The sequence below is a fragment of the Setaria viridis genome, chromosome 9, assembly GCF_005286985.2.
Source record: "Setaria viridis chromosome 9, Setaria_viridis_v4.0, whole genome shotgun sequence".
NCBI classification, from domain to species: Eukaryota; Viridiplantae; Streptophyta; class Magnoliopsida; order Poales; family Poaceae; genus Setaria; species Setaria viridis.
The window spans coordinates 48413424-48429988 of record NC_048271.2 but is presented as its reverse complement, the minus strand read 5'-3'; the positions used below and the strand labels follow the sequence as shown (position 1 = coordinate 48429988).

At 46.6% G+C, this 16565-nt stretch overlaps 1 pseudogene; it reads left to right on the top strand.

Annotated features, from left to right (window-relative positions):
* Positions 1-18: 18 nt before the first annotated feature.
* LOC117840134 (dynamin-related protein 4C-like) lies at positions 19-5836 on the top strand (annotated as a pseudogene).
* The last annotated feature ends 10729 nt before the right edge of the window (positions 5837-16565 follow it).

Sequence of the window (16565 nt, the reverse complement as noted above, 5' to 3'; positions counted from 1 at the left end):
AACCGATTCCAGTTCCATCCCAGAAGCTACTTCACTGGAGGAAGTGGAGGAGCCGTAAACGGCGCTATTTTTTTTAGGAGCGGAGTCTGCTCTAAATCGCAACAGTACCACCAGCAGCTCAACGATCGATTGCAACGGCTACCGATCGCAAATGCTGCATTGGAAAATGCGCTGCACGGGCGCACGGCTGTCCTGTTCCTGCGTCGGAAGCCGGAACAACGGCCTCCTGGCCTACTACTCCCGCAGGCAGCGCTGCTACGATTTCCCATGCGCACTCGCCTCCTGAGCTGGGGAGCGCGCCCCTTCGCCTTCCGGTGGAAACACTCCCTAGCCTCGCTGCTCATATAAGAAGCTGGCCAAAGCCTCTCACACCCGCGCCACGAACTTGTAGTAGTAGCCACACTCCACCGCCACCTCTCCTTCCAACATGTCCAAGAAGCTTCAGATGGGTGCCAAGCAGGCGAACGCTGCTGCCGACACCAAGAGCGCCGCGGCGGACAGCGCCGTGACGGCGAGCGCCATCGTGGCCTCGTATGACGACCAGATCCGCCCGCTCCTCGACGCGGTGGACCGGCTGCGCCACCTCAAGGTGACGCAGGAAGGCATCCAGCTGCCCACCATCGTCGTCGTCGGCGACCAGTCCAGCGGCAAGTCCAGCGTGCTCGAGTCCCTGGCCGGCATCAGCCTCCCCCGCGGCCAGGGCATCTGCACCCGCGTCCCGCTCGTCATGTGGCTCCAGGACGACCCCTCCGTGGACTCCCCCAAGCTCCAGCTCGAGTACGGCAGCGGCCGCGTGGTGGCCACCACTGAGGCCAAGGTCGCGGACGCCATCAACGCCGCCACAGCGGAGATCGTCGGGAGCGGTAAGGGCATCTCCGACGCGCCCATCACCCTCGTCGTGCGGAAGCGGGGCGTCCCGGACCTCACGCTCTTCGACCTCCCCGGCATCACGCGCGTCTCCGTGCAGGGCCAGCCGGAGGACATCTACAACCTGGTCACCAAGATCATTATGGAGTACATCGCCCCCAAGGAGAGCATCATCCTGAACGTACTGTCGGCCACGGTGGATTTCCCAACGTGCGAGTCCATCCGCATGTCGCAGCAGGTGGACCGCACCGGGGAGCGCACGCTCGCCGTCGTCACCAAGGTCGACAAGGCCCCCGAGGGCCTGCTCGAGAAGGTCACCATGGACGATGTGAACATCGGCCTCGGCTACGTCTGCGTCCGCAACCGCATCGGCGACGAGACGTACGACCAGGCCCGTGTCGAGGAGGAGCGGCTCTTCAAGTACCACCCCTTGCTCTCCAAGATCGACAAGTCCATGGTCGGCATCCCAGTCCTTGCGCAGAGGCTTATGCAGACACAAGCCGGCATCATCGCCAAGTGCCTCCCCGACATCGTCAAGCAGATCAAAAACTGCCTCAGCCGCAGCATCGTCGAGCTGGACCAGATGCCGCAGGATCTGAACAACATCGCTGATGCCGTCAGGGTGTTCTTCCACAACGTGAAGCAGGTCTGCAATTCACTGGAGAAGGTGCTGGTGAGAGGCAAGTTCGACAAGTATCTTTATGAACGGGAGTTCCATGGCACGGCGCGCATCGCCGAGATGCTGAGCGGATGCAAAGGGCATCAACCTCCCCAACTTCCTGCCCCGATCAGTGTTCCTAGTCCTGCTCAAGAAGAAGGTCGAGATGATCGATCAGGTTCCTCAAGACCTTGTCAACGGCGTCTGGGAGTACGTCAAGGACCTTGTGATGAACTGCTCAAGCACTCCGACAACTTCCCGCAGATGCAGTCATCGTGCCGCAGCGCCGTGCAGAGCCTGATGGACAAGGTGCGGGTGCGCTCGGCGCAGCACGTCAAGGAGGTCATAGCGATGGAGCTGGTGGGGGACTACACCGCCAACCCTGACTACATGAAAACATGGTAAGAGATAATGGAAGACGAAAGCATGGTAAGAGATAATGGAAGGGTTTGAGAAGTTCATGGAGGCTGTGGAGGACAGGTCGACAGGGCTGGCCTGGGGGGGGGGGGGGGGGGGGGGGGGGGGTGTTGCGGCTGTCCCAGGCCCCAAATCCCAGGGGCTCCACCCTAGGTGTGCTTATTGTCTTGATACGCAGGTCGCATGCAGCATAGCCCAAGGCTGGTGAGCCATAATTATTGCCCTGCTGCGCAAGTCGCATGCAGCATGGCCTAAGGCCGGTGAGCCATAATTATTGCCCTGCTGCACAAGTCGCATGCAACATGGCTCAAGGTCGGTGACTCGGTGAACCGTAATTATTTACGCATGTGGCAGCTCCACAGACGAGTAGACGACGCGATTGAGGTGATCAATAGACTCGATCATCTAATCGCGATTAGATCCAATTTCTGATCCTTTCCTTCGCTCGAGCCTGGTACTTTGTACTCAACCGCCGCTCAGGGGCTAGGGCTGCCGCCGCCCGCTGGTTCTCAGCTTGTTGCTTGCGGTTGGCGCTTGCGTAGGTAGTACTCACTACTCAGCAGGGACTCTGGACTCTCCTCTTATGGCGAATAACCCCTGGGTATAAACGACAGGTCACGCGGAACGACGGATGGGCAGAGATCAGATAGGAGATCGTTAATTCGCTTATGTGATCAGTTGATTCGATTGCTAATTCTCCAGTTCTCCATACCATTAATTATTAATTCACTATCACAAGTTATTTAATCTTAACTGATTTATAACTATTGTATATTTATAATAATTTTAGTATTGTGGGATATCATGCTATCTAGAAAATATGAATCAGGTAACGAGAAAAGGAAAAGAAAAAACGTGTCGATGAGTTGATAGAATCACATAGCGGAGCTATGGATAAATTTTGCAAGAGTAATCAGGGCTCTGATAGGAATACGGGCGCTTTGATGAACCCAGATGGGTTGGCAATAGTTGTTGTGGATGAACCAATTAATGGGAATCAGGAAGAAAATGTTAACATCAACGTCGATGATAACAATGTAAGTGACTCTAAGAATACAGTAAATGCATCAGGTGCACATGCACAATTTGCTAGTGTTGATGAGCAACCAGTTTACACTTTAGATATTTATAATCCAAGAAATTGGGATAATGTTGATAATAAAGGAAGAGACATATTAGTCGAGAAAGGGCCTACAAGAGAAGAAAATATCAAATTTCCTCTAGATGCTGCTTCAAGATATTTTTCATATGCTTATTATTCTAGAAAATTAAGCAATGGAGAGGTACATGATAGAAAATGGTTAGTTTATTCGAAGCATGTTGACAAAGTTTTTTATTTCTACTGTAAGATCTTCAAGTCTAGCATTAGCAAGAGTCCTAGTTCCTTAGCAGGTGATGGGTTTAAAAATTGGAGGCATATCAGTGAGAATCTTAGAGAACATGAAAATAGTGTCGAGCATATTAGTAACACGAACAGTTGGAATGAATTGAGAGCTAGACTGTGGAAAAAGGAAATAATTGACAAAAAATTGCAGTAGCAAATTACAAAGGAGAAAGAACGGTTGAGGCATGTTTTGTTAAGAATAATAGCCATTATGAAATTTTATTAAACGCAATTTGGCTTTTAGAGGAAGTAGTGAGGAGCTTTATAATGATAATAATAATAGTAATTTCTTAGCTTGTGCTGAGAGGATTGCAGAATTTGACTTGGTAATGTAAGACCACCTTAGATGTATTTTGAACAAAGGACGTATTCAGAACAAAGAAATTCATTATCATTATCTCAGTTATAAAATTTAGAATAAGTTGATATCTCTTTTGGCTTCTGATATTACAAGTTCTATCATAAAGGTTGTTAATAGAGCTAAGTATTTCTCCATTATCCTAGATTGTACCCTGATGTCAGTCATCAAGAATAAAGGACTGTATTAGTTCGATGTGTTAATTTGTCTGATAGTAAGATAAAAATCGAGAAGTACTTTTTGGGGTTTTTTAAGGTGGATGACACATCTGGTTTGGAGCTTTTTAATGTATTGCTTGAATCTATGGAGTCATTTGACCTAAATATTAGTGACATAAGGGCTCAAGGCTATGACAATGGTTCTAATATGAAAGGAAAACACCAAGGGGTACAAAAACGATTAATTGATATTAATCAAAGAGCATTGTATATGCCATGTGCGTGCTATAGTCTAAATCTTATTCTTTGTGATATGGCAAAATATAGTGGGAAAGCTGTTTCATTTTTTAAATTGTTCAACGTATATATGTATTATTTGCTAGTTCTACGAAAAGGTGGAATGTTTTGTTTAAACATGTTCCTAGTTTAATTGTGAAACCATTATCCAATACTTGTTGGGAGAGTCGAATCAAAAGTATTACAGTAATAAGATATCAAGCTACTGAATTAAGATTTGCTTTGTTTGAGTTACATCATGCTTATGACATTGAACCTAAGGATAAAAGTTATGCAAAAAATTTATTTGATGCACTTGACAGCTTTGAGTTTCTACTTGGTACGGTTATCTGGCATACTATTTTATTTGCTATAAATAAAGTGAGCAAAAAGTTGCAATCGTCAGCCATGTGCATTGACTCTAGTTTGAAGCAAATACAAGGTGTAACGCAATACTTTGAGAATTACAGAAATAAGGGGTTTTCTTCTAGTTTGATCATCGCCAAAGGTATTGCTACAGAAATGGGTGTAGAGGCATCATTTTCAGAAAAACATCATGCTACGAGGAAGAAATAGTTTGATGAGAGTAATTGCCAAGAAGAAATTTTTGAAGCTGAGAAGCCTTTTGAAGTTAATTTTTATTTTGATTGATATGGTGATCACTTCTGTGAAGAACATATTTGAAGAAGTCATGGTGTTTAAAGATATCTTCAGACTTTTATTGAGCTCAAGCACTTTGAAGTCATTAAATGATAATGAACTTGAAGAATGTTGCACTAAATTTTATAGAAACTTTTTCTTTTGATGGTTCATCTTATGTTGAGGTATATGATCTTATTTTTGAATTAAAGATTATGAAATTCACTTTGCCAGATGGCGTAATGTCCACTATGGAGATTTTTGAGCATGTCAGAAATATGGATTATTATTCTAATGTCTTCATTGCTTACCGACTCTTATTTACTTTGCTTGTGACTGTCGCATCGGCTGAAAGAAACTTTTCAAAGCTAAAGTTATTGAAGAACTATTTGAGATCAATAATGACTCAAAAGAGATTAAATGGTTTGGCAACGTTATGCATCGAGAAGAAATTGTTGGATGAGATTGGCATCAACTCTATCATAAGTGACTTTGCATCGAGGAATGTTAGAAAAAACTTTTAGATAGCATGTATAAATAATTTGATACGAATATTACTTTCGGATACATTTCATATATATTTCATATATATTTGTTATAATATTTATATTAAAGGGCTCCGAGTTTTACTTTCGTCGTGGACCTCCAGGACCGGCCCTGCAGGTCGAAGCCCACCAAGATCATCCTGGAAGGCTTTGGCGAGGTGGACGTGTCCCATCTGAGGGTGCATGCTGACTTGGCAGGGAAGGCGTTCGACCTGAGGGCGCGGCTCACCGCGTACTGGAAGAGCATCGTGCTGAGGCTCGTTGATGGCCTGGCGCTGCACGTACTGCTCAGCGTCAAGCTGCTGGTGGAGAAAGACCTGGAGGAGGAGCTCGGCAACGAGCTCCTGGCTAACAAGCTCGCCGTGGTGGAGAAGATGCTCGCGCCGTCGCCGAGCACTGGGACGAAGAGGGAGCGCCTCAAGAAGAGCATCGTCCTGCTTCGCCAATCCAAGGAAGTGGTGGCGAACAATATGGACAGGATCAGCGCGGCTGGCGAAGTGTAGGCAGGCCGCCGTGGTGTGCTTTTGTGTGGGCTTGCTGTCTTTTGGGTCGTGAGTTTCGTGTGGGCTTTGTTGAGGTGCTTGTTGGAGACCTGGCTATATGCTATCTGCTTTTGTTATGCATTTCCTATCGCTTGTTAAGTAAACTTCATCAGTGTCCATGGCTAGCTTCAGTTTGTAGTAATCTTTGTCATGATGCTTGCTGACAGCCTGCAATTTGTTGATAGAGTTATGCATTTGCTATCAGTAGTTTTTGTTTCGTCAGTTCCAAGACTAGATTAGGACATTTAGTTCCGTATGAACGATATTCTGGTTTGGCTGCCTCTGCCTGCTATTTGCTGTTTAATGTGTGCGCTTGCTGCCTTTGTGGTGGTTCGTTTCGGTGTGAACTTCATTAAGGTGCTTGCTGGATACCTGCTATGTGCCATCTGCTTTCCTTATGCATTTCCTAGCGCTTGTTAAGTCTCTCCTGCTTGCTTAAGTTTGTAGTGATATTTGTCATGGGCTCATAGTGCTTGTTGACAGCCTGCAATTTGCTGATGAGTTATGCATCTGCTATTACTAGTTTTTATTCCGTCAGTGCGAAAGACTGGATTCAGGCATTCGGTGTATGAACAATATTCTGGTGTTTGGCTGCCTCTACCTGCTGTTTGCTGTTTTATGTGTCATTTGCTTTTGTACACTGGTATATGCTTACTATGCAGTTTATGTAATAAATGTTTATGGCTTCTTAGAAAATGAGTGACGTTTTGCCATGGGCCGTGCCGGGCGTTTGACTGGCTGGGCTGTGGACCCAGCATACGAACATAGTACGTCCATTACAAAATCCTAGCAGCAATACATAACCTTGCACCTCCCTACTAGAAATTCTTTTGCCTGCTTCTCCTGCAACCTCTCAGTACCTCTCCTGAATCTGACTCCCTGCATGCATGATCTCCACCAAAATTCTCTCGGTTCGACTGCTCTACTTGTTCCCAAACCCTAGTACCATGCCACCTCGATCTCCCTTGGAAGGAACCTTAAGCTACTCGCGATCGTGTACTCGGTGAAGGGTTTTAAGTGCTTTCTGTGATGGCAGATGTGAGTTAACCTAAGTTCATCTTAGTCAACCCTGTTTTACCTTTGAATTTAAAATTTTATATAAATTGAGAATATAAGATTCATATGACTAGATTTCTTATGAAATATAGTTTTCATAATATATACCACCTTCATTTATCAATGTAACCCATATTTCAAACTTTGTAAATTTTGACAAAGAATTAGTTAAAATATATGATGTTTAGTGTACAAAATTACATTAACAGATTCATATTCGAATTAATTATGGAATAATGTTAATTTTGTAGCAAGTAAGAGAAATTTGTGTCCAAATCTAATCTAACTTCATTGTTTTAGCATACCCCTTACAATAGAGGGAGTAATTATTTTCATCTAAGATAATATGTTTATATATATATATATATATATATATATATATTGCTTGTTAAATGTTATGTTGGAGATCGTGTTGATGTCCAAATAGATTTTATATTTTTTATCAAAGGAATTAGGCCAATCTCAAAAGGAAAGTTTTATCATGTTGTTTCTAGAAACCCCAAATCATCTAGAGTGCTTTGAGCATATGAATGAAACAACCGCCTCCAATGCATAGTGTCATTTTATTGTTTCATATGCTGGCCATATAATTTAATGCATGACTTTTGGGATTGGGGGATTGCTGGATGAACTAAAATTTTTACCCACAATGCCAACGCGGAATACTTTTCATTTTTTGGAAGCAATGTACACACAATTTCAGTATTTCACCTAGATGAAACACCTCTCTCCTCTCTTTATAACTATTGTGACATATCAATATATCATCAATATTAACAATGGGCAATCATTAGCGCATTATTTTTTTTAATCGTCTTGGATTCAAGGTGGGTGTTATGTACTCTTAAAACGACATGCTGTACCCTTGGCCGGCCAGCTGGACCTATCTCCTTGCCTAAATAATTTTGAAAGGCCTTTTACAATTCAACATGCTTTATGCTTGTAACATGCAACTTCATTGCAAACATAGCATGCACATCTAGAAATGAGAATACATTATACATTTAGAGTTACCAATCGTCTCTTTTGCCTAGCTATATATGCTCCCCTTAAATGCTGAACAGATCGCATGTGCAAGCCTGACATAAAAGGATATCATGCCAACTGGTATTACATGCTCAACTTCTTTTTGAATAAGGAATAGGAATAGTCTTTATTTCAGTCTCTGCATGAGTAGTGCACTCAACTATTCATCATTACAAGTTGTAGCCTTCCTGATAAACCATTGCTACCAAATAGCAAATCAAAAGGTAAATACAGCAAACCCAAGCGGCACCAATTAAGCACTCATAAGACATCCACCCATGCTTCTGGGTAAACTTGACACAAGCCTTATCTGTACTCCCTCTTCTTCTAGTTAGACACGGCATTAAGGAGCATACAGAAGCAAGACGAGTTGGAATGACCAAGGTGACTATGATAGGAATGAAGGAGAGAATGGCTATTAATGTTTTCAAGAGAGTAAACACGGAGCACAAACTTGCATGATGACCTGGCAACAGGGATTGAAATGCTGAACATGGTTGCAAAATCCAAATTGAACCTTTGAATTCCCTGATAGGACTCCAGTACAGAACACGTAAATGCAAAGTGATTAATTCAGAATTGATTCAACAAATTTACGTTCATAAAGGGTCCTTCCCTGCTGGGCGTTGCCGTGCTGGTAATTCTACTCGCAGCATATATACTCGATCTCCTCTCCGGCCGCCCGTCTACACAGAACACATATACCGTCTCCACAGAACACAGGCACACAGCATTGTCCTCTCCTCGTTCTGTCCAACAAGCGCGAACTCGCCGACGACGGGCGATTGCATGTCGGATCCCGACGACAAGGAGCTCGCGGCTCAGGCGACCCAGCCGCCGCCGGTCTCTGCCAACTCCGGTACGTCCTGTGCAATGCAACTAGTAGGCAAGCCGCCGTCCCGTCTCTTTCGCCGTGCTTATACAAACCCAAATAGATACAACGATATGTCGATATGCATGTAGAACAAGAGGAGAAACCTAGAAGGTTCTAGAGTGTTCTAGACAGAGAAGGGTGCCAAGGAAGAAGATGAAATCAGTTCTGAGAGATAGGATCTAGCAAGACTGACCTTCGGTCGCTCCAACTCTTTGATCGATGTTCTTTGTTGGGAGTTCTTCATCTATGTTTGTCTTAGGGAATTCTTCGAAGTTTTGATCCCCTGATGTTACTGATTTTTATGAGAGATCATGCGACATTCGAAGTACGCCATCTCTGATACTGTGCTTGAAATGGTGGATGGAGCAGGAGGATGGAAGCCAGCTCTGTGCGTGGTCCTTTCTGAGGTCTTCAACACGGGGACTATACTGCTAAGCAAGGTTGCAATCGACTGGGGCACGTTCGTCTTCTCTTTGCTCTTCTACCGCAGCATTTTGGGCGCCATCTTCACCCTGCCTTTTGCCCTGTTCTTCGAGAGGTCAGGATGTTTCTCCTTCATTTGTACCCGCCTACTATTATTTTTCTTTTATGGAAGCAAGCTACCCTTCCATTGACTCAGATAAATGCCAATTCCGCAGTGGGAAGTGGAAGGACCTGGACAAGAGGGCTCTTGCATGGCTCTTTCTGAATGCACTTGCCGGGTATCTGATGAACTATCCTTTGGACCTTTGCACTAGCAATGTGAAATCGATTTTTCCGAGTCCCTTCGCGATTACTCCCATCGTATACGTACACGATTCTCCTTCCCATCAAAATCGCCACTCATTTTGAATTTGTTACGCCTTTTTTGGACCGACTAGATCGGGAGAGCGCCGGAGCCAGTTCACGTTCCAAAGATGCGGCAACCGCATGCAGCTGGTTCCGTGTTCTTGAGGATCCCCATGGCTTCCATCCTCTCTGAATTTCTGATGTCTTGTCCCTTCTTCCCTGTTGGCCGTCGTCTCCTTCAGAGTGATTTTCATCTGCTGCTTAGCGGAACCCCGAGCTAGCTACCCTTGCTACGCAGGACGACCGAGCTAGAGGTGCCAATGCCTCGATCCGAAGAACTAGATAGAGTACCAAAAGAATGCGACCTTTTTGGCATGAGCCACAAGTGAAATAGACACAATAGCATGATGCAACTTACAACGTTGTTGCTGTGTTTCTGGATCAGATTTTCCCTGAATTCAGTCTTGATCGTTCACCAGAGTTTTTTTTTTGAGGGCATCGTTCACCAGAGGTTGCACCTAAACATTCACGTGAGAAAAATTTATGTCAAGTCTACCATGCATAGCCCCTTAAAAATCAGTGCCCGGACTTGTACTTGGGTGGCATCTTGGGAACAAGAAGCACTTACTGCAAAATTTCTTTACAAACCGAACACTCAAATATGGACTTTATTTGCTCTCACGTGCGCAGAAAACGGCACGAGACAGCCTTAACTGAATAAACCACACATTGTCTACTATAGTCTGGTGGTTTTTATTTGTTGACAGCCTTAACTGAATTAGGATGCTGAGTACCTTTTTTGTGTGTTTGATTCAGAAGAAATGATGGTTATCGTGTATTGACAGTGATTAAGAAGAAATGATGGTTATTGTGTATTTTTTCGAAAGGAGAGAGCTTTATTGATTAAGTGGCATCAATACAAATAAGAGACTCAATATAATTCGGAGTATCCGAGAAGGACACCCTGCACTCTTTTTTACAGATGGCTAAGTGAGCTAGCTCATGCGCAACTTTATTCTGCTCTTTCCTAATCTTGACGAAGCACACACTTGATAAGAGCTTCACATCCTAAGGGCATCACGAACTATGGGCGCCACCAGCGATCTCTCAGTAATCCCCGTTCTAACATCTCCGTATTAGCATGAGAAAATTTGAACTAGATTCGGCATCATACCTGTCCAAGGTTGCAAGGAGCCAATCTGGTCCTGTATTACACAAATCCGGTTCTGCTGGTGAGCCACCTTCTTTCTTAGTTCACCCCTAAGAGCTCGGGCATGTGGGCAGGAGATGACAGCACGAAAAACATCCTCTACCGAATGACCACACAGCTCATAGCTATATTCCTATTTGAGATGTCTGTATTGCTTATTCCTTCTCGTTGGTAGACCATTGTTTACAACCTTCCAGGCAAAAACTCCGACCTTTGATGGTACTTCTGCGCCCCACACCTTTTTCCACGGAGCCCGTTCTCCTTCTGCACTAGAATGACGCCCATCTCATACTTTTCCCGCATAGCCAGCTTGTATGCACTTCTAACCGAGAACATGCCTGTCCTCTCAAAACTCCACGCAATCCAGTCTATGCACGGAGTGGACGGTAGCTTGATCTTCAAAATTTCATCAACATCACAGGGATAGAAAAATCTTCTGACAACAGCTTCATTCCAACTATTGGACGTCTGGTCGATGAGGTGAGAAACACGTCGTAACCTACACATTCTCACACTTTCGATTGGCTTCATACCATACGGCCGGGGAATCCAGTTGTCTCGCCATATACGTATGCAATTGTCATTCCCAACCCGCCAGGTTACACCCTTTTTGAGCAGTTCTAGACCGTACTCGATAGCTCTCCATATCTGCGAGGCCTCCCCAGCCACCACCGTGTCCAAGAGGTTTCCTGTAGGGAAATATTTTGCTCTTAGGATATGGGCACACAGACTTTCTAGGAAGATAAGTAAATGCCAAGCATGTTTAGCAAGAAGAGCCTGATTGAACAACATCCAATCTTTAAAGCCCATCCCACCAAAACCTTTAGGCAGAAGCATGGTCGTCCATGGAACCCACTACACTTTCCTTCTGCCCTTCTCTGATCCCCACCAGTAAGCACGGATAGCTTTCATGAGGTCCTCACACAGGCCACCACTAAGCTTGAACACGCTCATTATATAGTTCGGTAGCGCTTGTGCTATGGATTTGATAAGGATTTCTTTCCCAGCTGCCAACAACTCATTTTCCTTCCAAGCAGTCATGCGCTTCACAAACCTCACCACTAGGGGTTGAAAAATTCCTCTCTTTATGCGTCCCTGGGGTGTAGGCAAGCCCACGTACTTTTCTTCAAAATCCAACCTCTCCATTCCCAGGATGCTACGAACCTGTTGGGCACCATTCCCTTCTCTTCCTTCCCGCACCAGCATGGAGCATTTGCTGGGGCTTAACAGCTGTCCCGTGTTCCTCTCGAAAATAGCTAAAGCAGCCTTGACCTGGTGCGCTTGCTCGGCAGTAGCACGGAAGAAGAGCAGGCTATCGTCAGCGAACAGTAAGTGGGAGATACTCGGAGCTCTCCTACATACTTTGATTCCCTCCAAGCGTCCCATACGCTCATAATGCTTCGGTAAGACAGAGAGGCCATCAGCGACTAAAAGAAAGAGATAGGGTGAAAGCAGATCACCTTGCCGTAGACCATGAGACGGGGCAAAGGGCACCAACAGAGCCCCATTGAAGCGGACTGTGTAGCGAACAGTGGACACACAGGTCATGATCCACTGTACCCACTGACTTTGAAAACCTAGCTTCTCCAACAATTGCTTTAAGTAGCCCCAGTCAACTCGGTCATACGCCTTCGATAAGTCCAGATTATATGCACAAAATTCTTCCCTATCACCGGAACCCTTCTGGATTGCATGTATGCATTCGAACACAATGATGGCGTTGTCTGTAATCATGTGGCCAGGAACAAAGGTGCTCTGCTCCAGCGAGATAATTTCTCCTAAAATTGGCCTCAACCTGTTCACCAAGCACTTTGAGATAACTTTGTAGATAACATTACATAAGCTAATAGGCCGGAAATCCTTTAGTTCCTGTGGGTTATTTCCTTTGGAAATAAGCACAATGGCTGTATTTTCTTGACAGCCCTAGTCACGTCTTCCCGCAATGTGTCCCAATGCCTCTGGAAGAAACACGCCGGGAAGCTGTCGGGCCCTAGGGCCTTGAAGGGACCCATCTGGAATAGAGCGTCCAAAATTTCTTGATCTGTGAACTTGCACAGCTGCTGGTTATTGCTTCTGTAACCTTGGGCTCCGTTAAATCCAAAAGCTCTCCCAGAATAACACCCGGGTCTGCTTCATATGACCTCATAAAGAAATCAGTAGTCATCTGCTTAAGCCCGTGCGCCTTATCACACCAGTTGCCCTCATCATCTTTCAGCTTCTTAATGCGATTCTTACGTGCGCGCCAAGCAGCTTGCCTATGGAAATAACCCGTGTTACTATCTCCTTCCTTTAACCATGCAATGCGCGAGCACTGCAACCACATCATTTCCTCCCGGTACAGTAACTCATCCATGCGATTAGTGACTTTACGGGTCATTCCTCCCAGCTGATGGACTGCCCTTCAATTCCTCAAGCTTTGCACGCAGGGATCTGTCACTGACCCAAAAGTTTAGCTTACTCCAGGAGCGTAGAGCACCTTGCACACGGCGTAATGCCGCGGCAACACCCCCCAAGCCCTCTCTGCACGGCGCTGTGCACCAAGCCTCTTTGATTTCGTGTGCTAGAGACTCCAACCATTCCCACATAATCTCATAGCAAAAGATCCGGGGCTTGTGCCGTTCCCAGCTCTCCTTTTTGATCTCCAACAGTAAAGGGCAATGGTCGGAGCGAGACGACACTAGATGGTGCAGGGTAGCATTTGCAAACAAATTGCGCTAGTTAGTATCCGCAACAGCTCTGTCTAAACGCACCTTCACATTAGTCATCCCCTCCTTCCCATTATCATACGTGAAAGGTAAACCCACAAAACCCAAACCCACTAGATCACAATCATTCAAGGCATCCCTTAACTGGGCCTTCTTGTCTCTCCGGCCTCTCACAGGCAGAGAAGTATTCAAAGCCCCACATCGCCTCATTAAAATCACCCAAAACTAGCCAAGGCAACTCCGAAACCAAGCGCAAGCGTCTAAGACTTTCCCACATGCGATGGCGGTTCTCTGTTATAGGTTCCCCGTACACAAAGTTACCCTGAACCCAGGGCTCATTAGCACTAGCCCGAACAGATACATCAATATAACAAAAGTTCTTCTAAATTAATTTAACTTCAATTGACTCATGCCAAAACAGGGCTAATCCCCCACTTCTACCATCACTATCAACTGCGATACAGTTCTTAACACCTAACCTCCATCTCAAATTTGCTACCCTATTTTCTGAATTACGGTTTCACAAAGAAAACTAAACTTGAGCTTTTAGCTCTCACAAGAGCCACTAATTCTTTAACTGTCCGAGAGAGCCCGGTCCCTTGGCAGTTCCAACACAAGGCATTCATTACGCCTGGTGGGGCTCATCCTGAGCACCCACTCGGTTGTCCGTAGTCGACGGCGACGATCTCTTCAACGAGCCTTGCACCTTCCTTGTTTCCACATCTTATTTGCGCCCACTACTTCCAGATACAGCATTCATGTCCACTTCACCCGGTGGCACATGGAGACCATCCGAGCGCACTCCACCCTGCTGCATCTCTTTCAAGGACTTAGCGATCACCTCCAGCTTCAGAGCGCTCATATGCTTCTTTGGCTTGTTGATGTCTTTAGATGCACCCGGGCTCTTGACAGGCGACCTGCGTTAGCGCGCACCGCTGGCCTTAGCCTTAGCCGTAGCAGCTGTTCATGAAGGCTTAGTGGCGCACCAGCCGTCTTGCTCATCATTAACTCCTCCTGAATAGATAGGGAACCATCACTCGAGCCGTCGTAGGAGTCAATGCCAGAGACCATTTCTGGAAAGCCCATCATAGCATCCTGGCTGCACCCTGCCACCACTGATGGATCAATGTTTCCGTTGGGAACAGCCATATCCACTACCATCTTCTGCACGCCATTTGCTAGGCCATCCGCAACCTCCGGGGTAACAACAAACTTAGAATTAGAGCTCTCCTCCACCCGCCCTTCTGTCGCCAAACCGTCTGCTTCTTTGTCCTCCTTCTCCTACTGCCTTTTTGGGTGCTGTTGCATCCTTCCATGACGTCCACCATTCAGCGACGAGGAGCCAGAGAAGGATATAACCTTATCTTTCTGCGTACCACTGAAGTTGAGATCCCTCTTTGCTGGAGGGACCGTTGCCTGGAAAGAGAGCATCCTAGCTACCTCCCTCTTGAACGGCAAAGCACGCAGTTTTGTACCAAACCTCGCCTTGCCCTCATACAGCTCCTCATCCAGGCAGTCCCTCTCAGCATGGCCAATGCGGCCACAGCAAAAGCAGAAATGGGGAACATTCTCATACTTCACCATAAACTCCATCAGGCCTCTCCCCCTGACTCTGATCTGCACACTATTCTTCGGAGCATCAGCCAGGGCAAAATCAACTCACTCTTTTGAAACCCTTTATTGCTTCTCCCACCTCTAGAACTCTTCCAACTTTTGCACCGAGGGCACTGACAAAGCCTATGGACATCACGCCCACAGGTATATCATACATATGATCCACAGCGGAATAGATTCAATGATCACCTCAGACAATCTGGCCAGACCGTCATAGCGAACCACGATCAGAGCATCCCCCTTGAAGCTCCACGAACCTCCCCTCAGAACGAAGTTGAGCGAGCTCTCTGGTAGGAACTCCAGCAGCTACCTGTTGTCACCCAGGACTCTAGAAGTCACATCGCCCCACACATTGCTTAGCTCCGAGAACAAGATCTTTGATTTGGCAATGCGGCTGGAGTAGTATCTCGCCACCGCAAACCACCTCTTTTTCGCACCACCCACAGGTTCCTCTTCCTCAAAATCATATTCGAACTCTCCTTCCTCCAGGTCTTCTCCCGCTGGACCACCATGAACTATAAGCCTCCTGTCCAGATTAGCCTCTTGGGATGCGGCCCCTAGTCCATCTGTGCCCTGACGACGAGTCTCTGCCTTGCCTGAACCTTCCGGCTGCCCGCCGGCACATCCATCTTCTCGCCCAACTGCTGCTCCCATGGATCCATCTCCCTCCCGGACTTTCTCGTCACCGACTAGATTGTTCCCCAACCTGGGCATATCATCGAACCTTGGCTTCGGGTGGGCAATCTCCTCATCGGAGATCCCTTATCATCCCCACCGCAGATCTTAGATTGAAACCTAGGAGGAGACGAAGAGGTTGCGCGGCGGCGGAACGACCAAAGGAGGTACCAAGACCCGAGAGCCTTCCTCGGTTTAAGTAAACCCTGCACGACAGTATCGCGTAAAGGGCCCGGATTCTGCATAGCACTGTACGACCCGCTTGAGCCGTCATAGGCCTAGACGAACTTGAATAGGGAAATCCACGACGGATGGGTTGAGGCATCCTCCTGGATCAAACACGCAGCCGAATCCGTAAGAGGACTCACCGCACAATGGTGGGCGTCAAGAATGCCTCTCGATCCACCCGCCACGCCGCATGCAGCGCGGGCGGTGGCGCAGAAGACAGACTGCGCCCTCATCACCGGGATGAGGCGCAAGAGCATCGCCATCTCCAATCACATCCCCATCACCCAGCAGACGAATGATGCCAGAGGGTTGCGGATCTTAGCGGCGGCAATGATCTAGTTCGCCGCTGCATCACCTGTCGCCCTCTCCGTCATTTCCGAATCTTGCACAATCCAATGCTACCTGTACATGTTGGCCATCATCGTCATCGATGTGCGATTGTAGGCTGAATTTGCCGCACATCGACTTGAAGAAGGAAGCCCATTTGGAGTAGGTAGAGTTCTTCATCGTCAGGGTCACGGGAACATGGGATTTGACGGAGACGGTGGTGTAGGGGTGGACAACG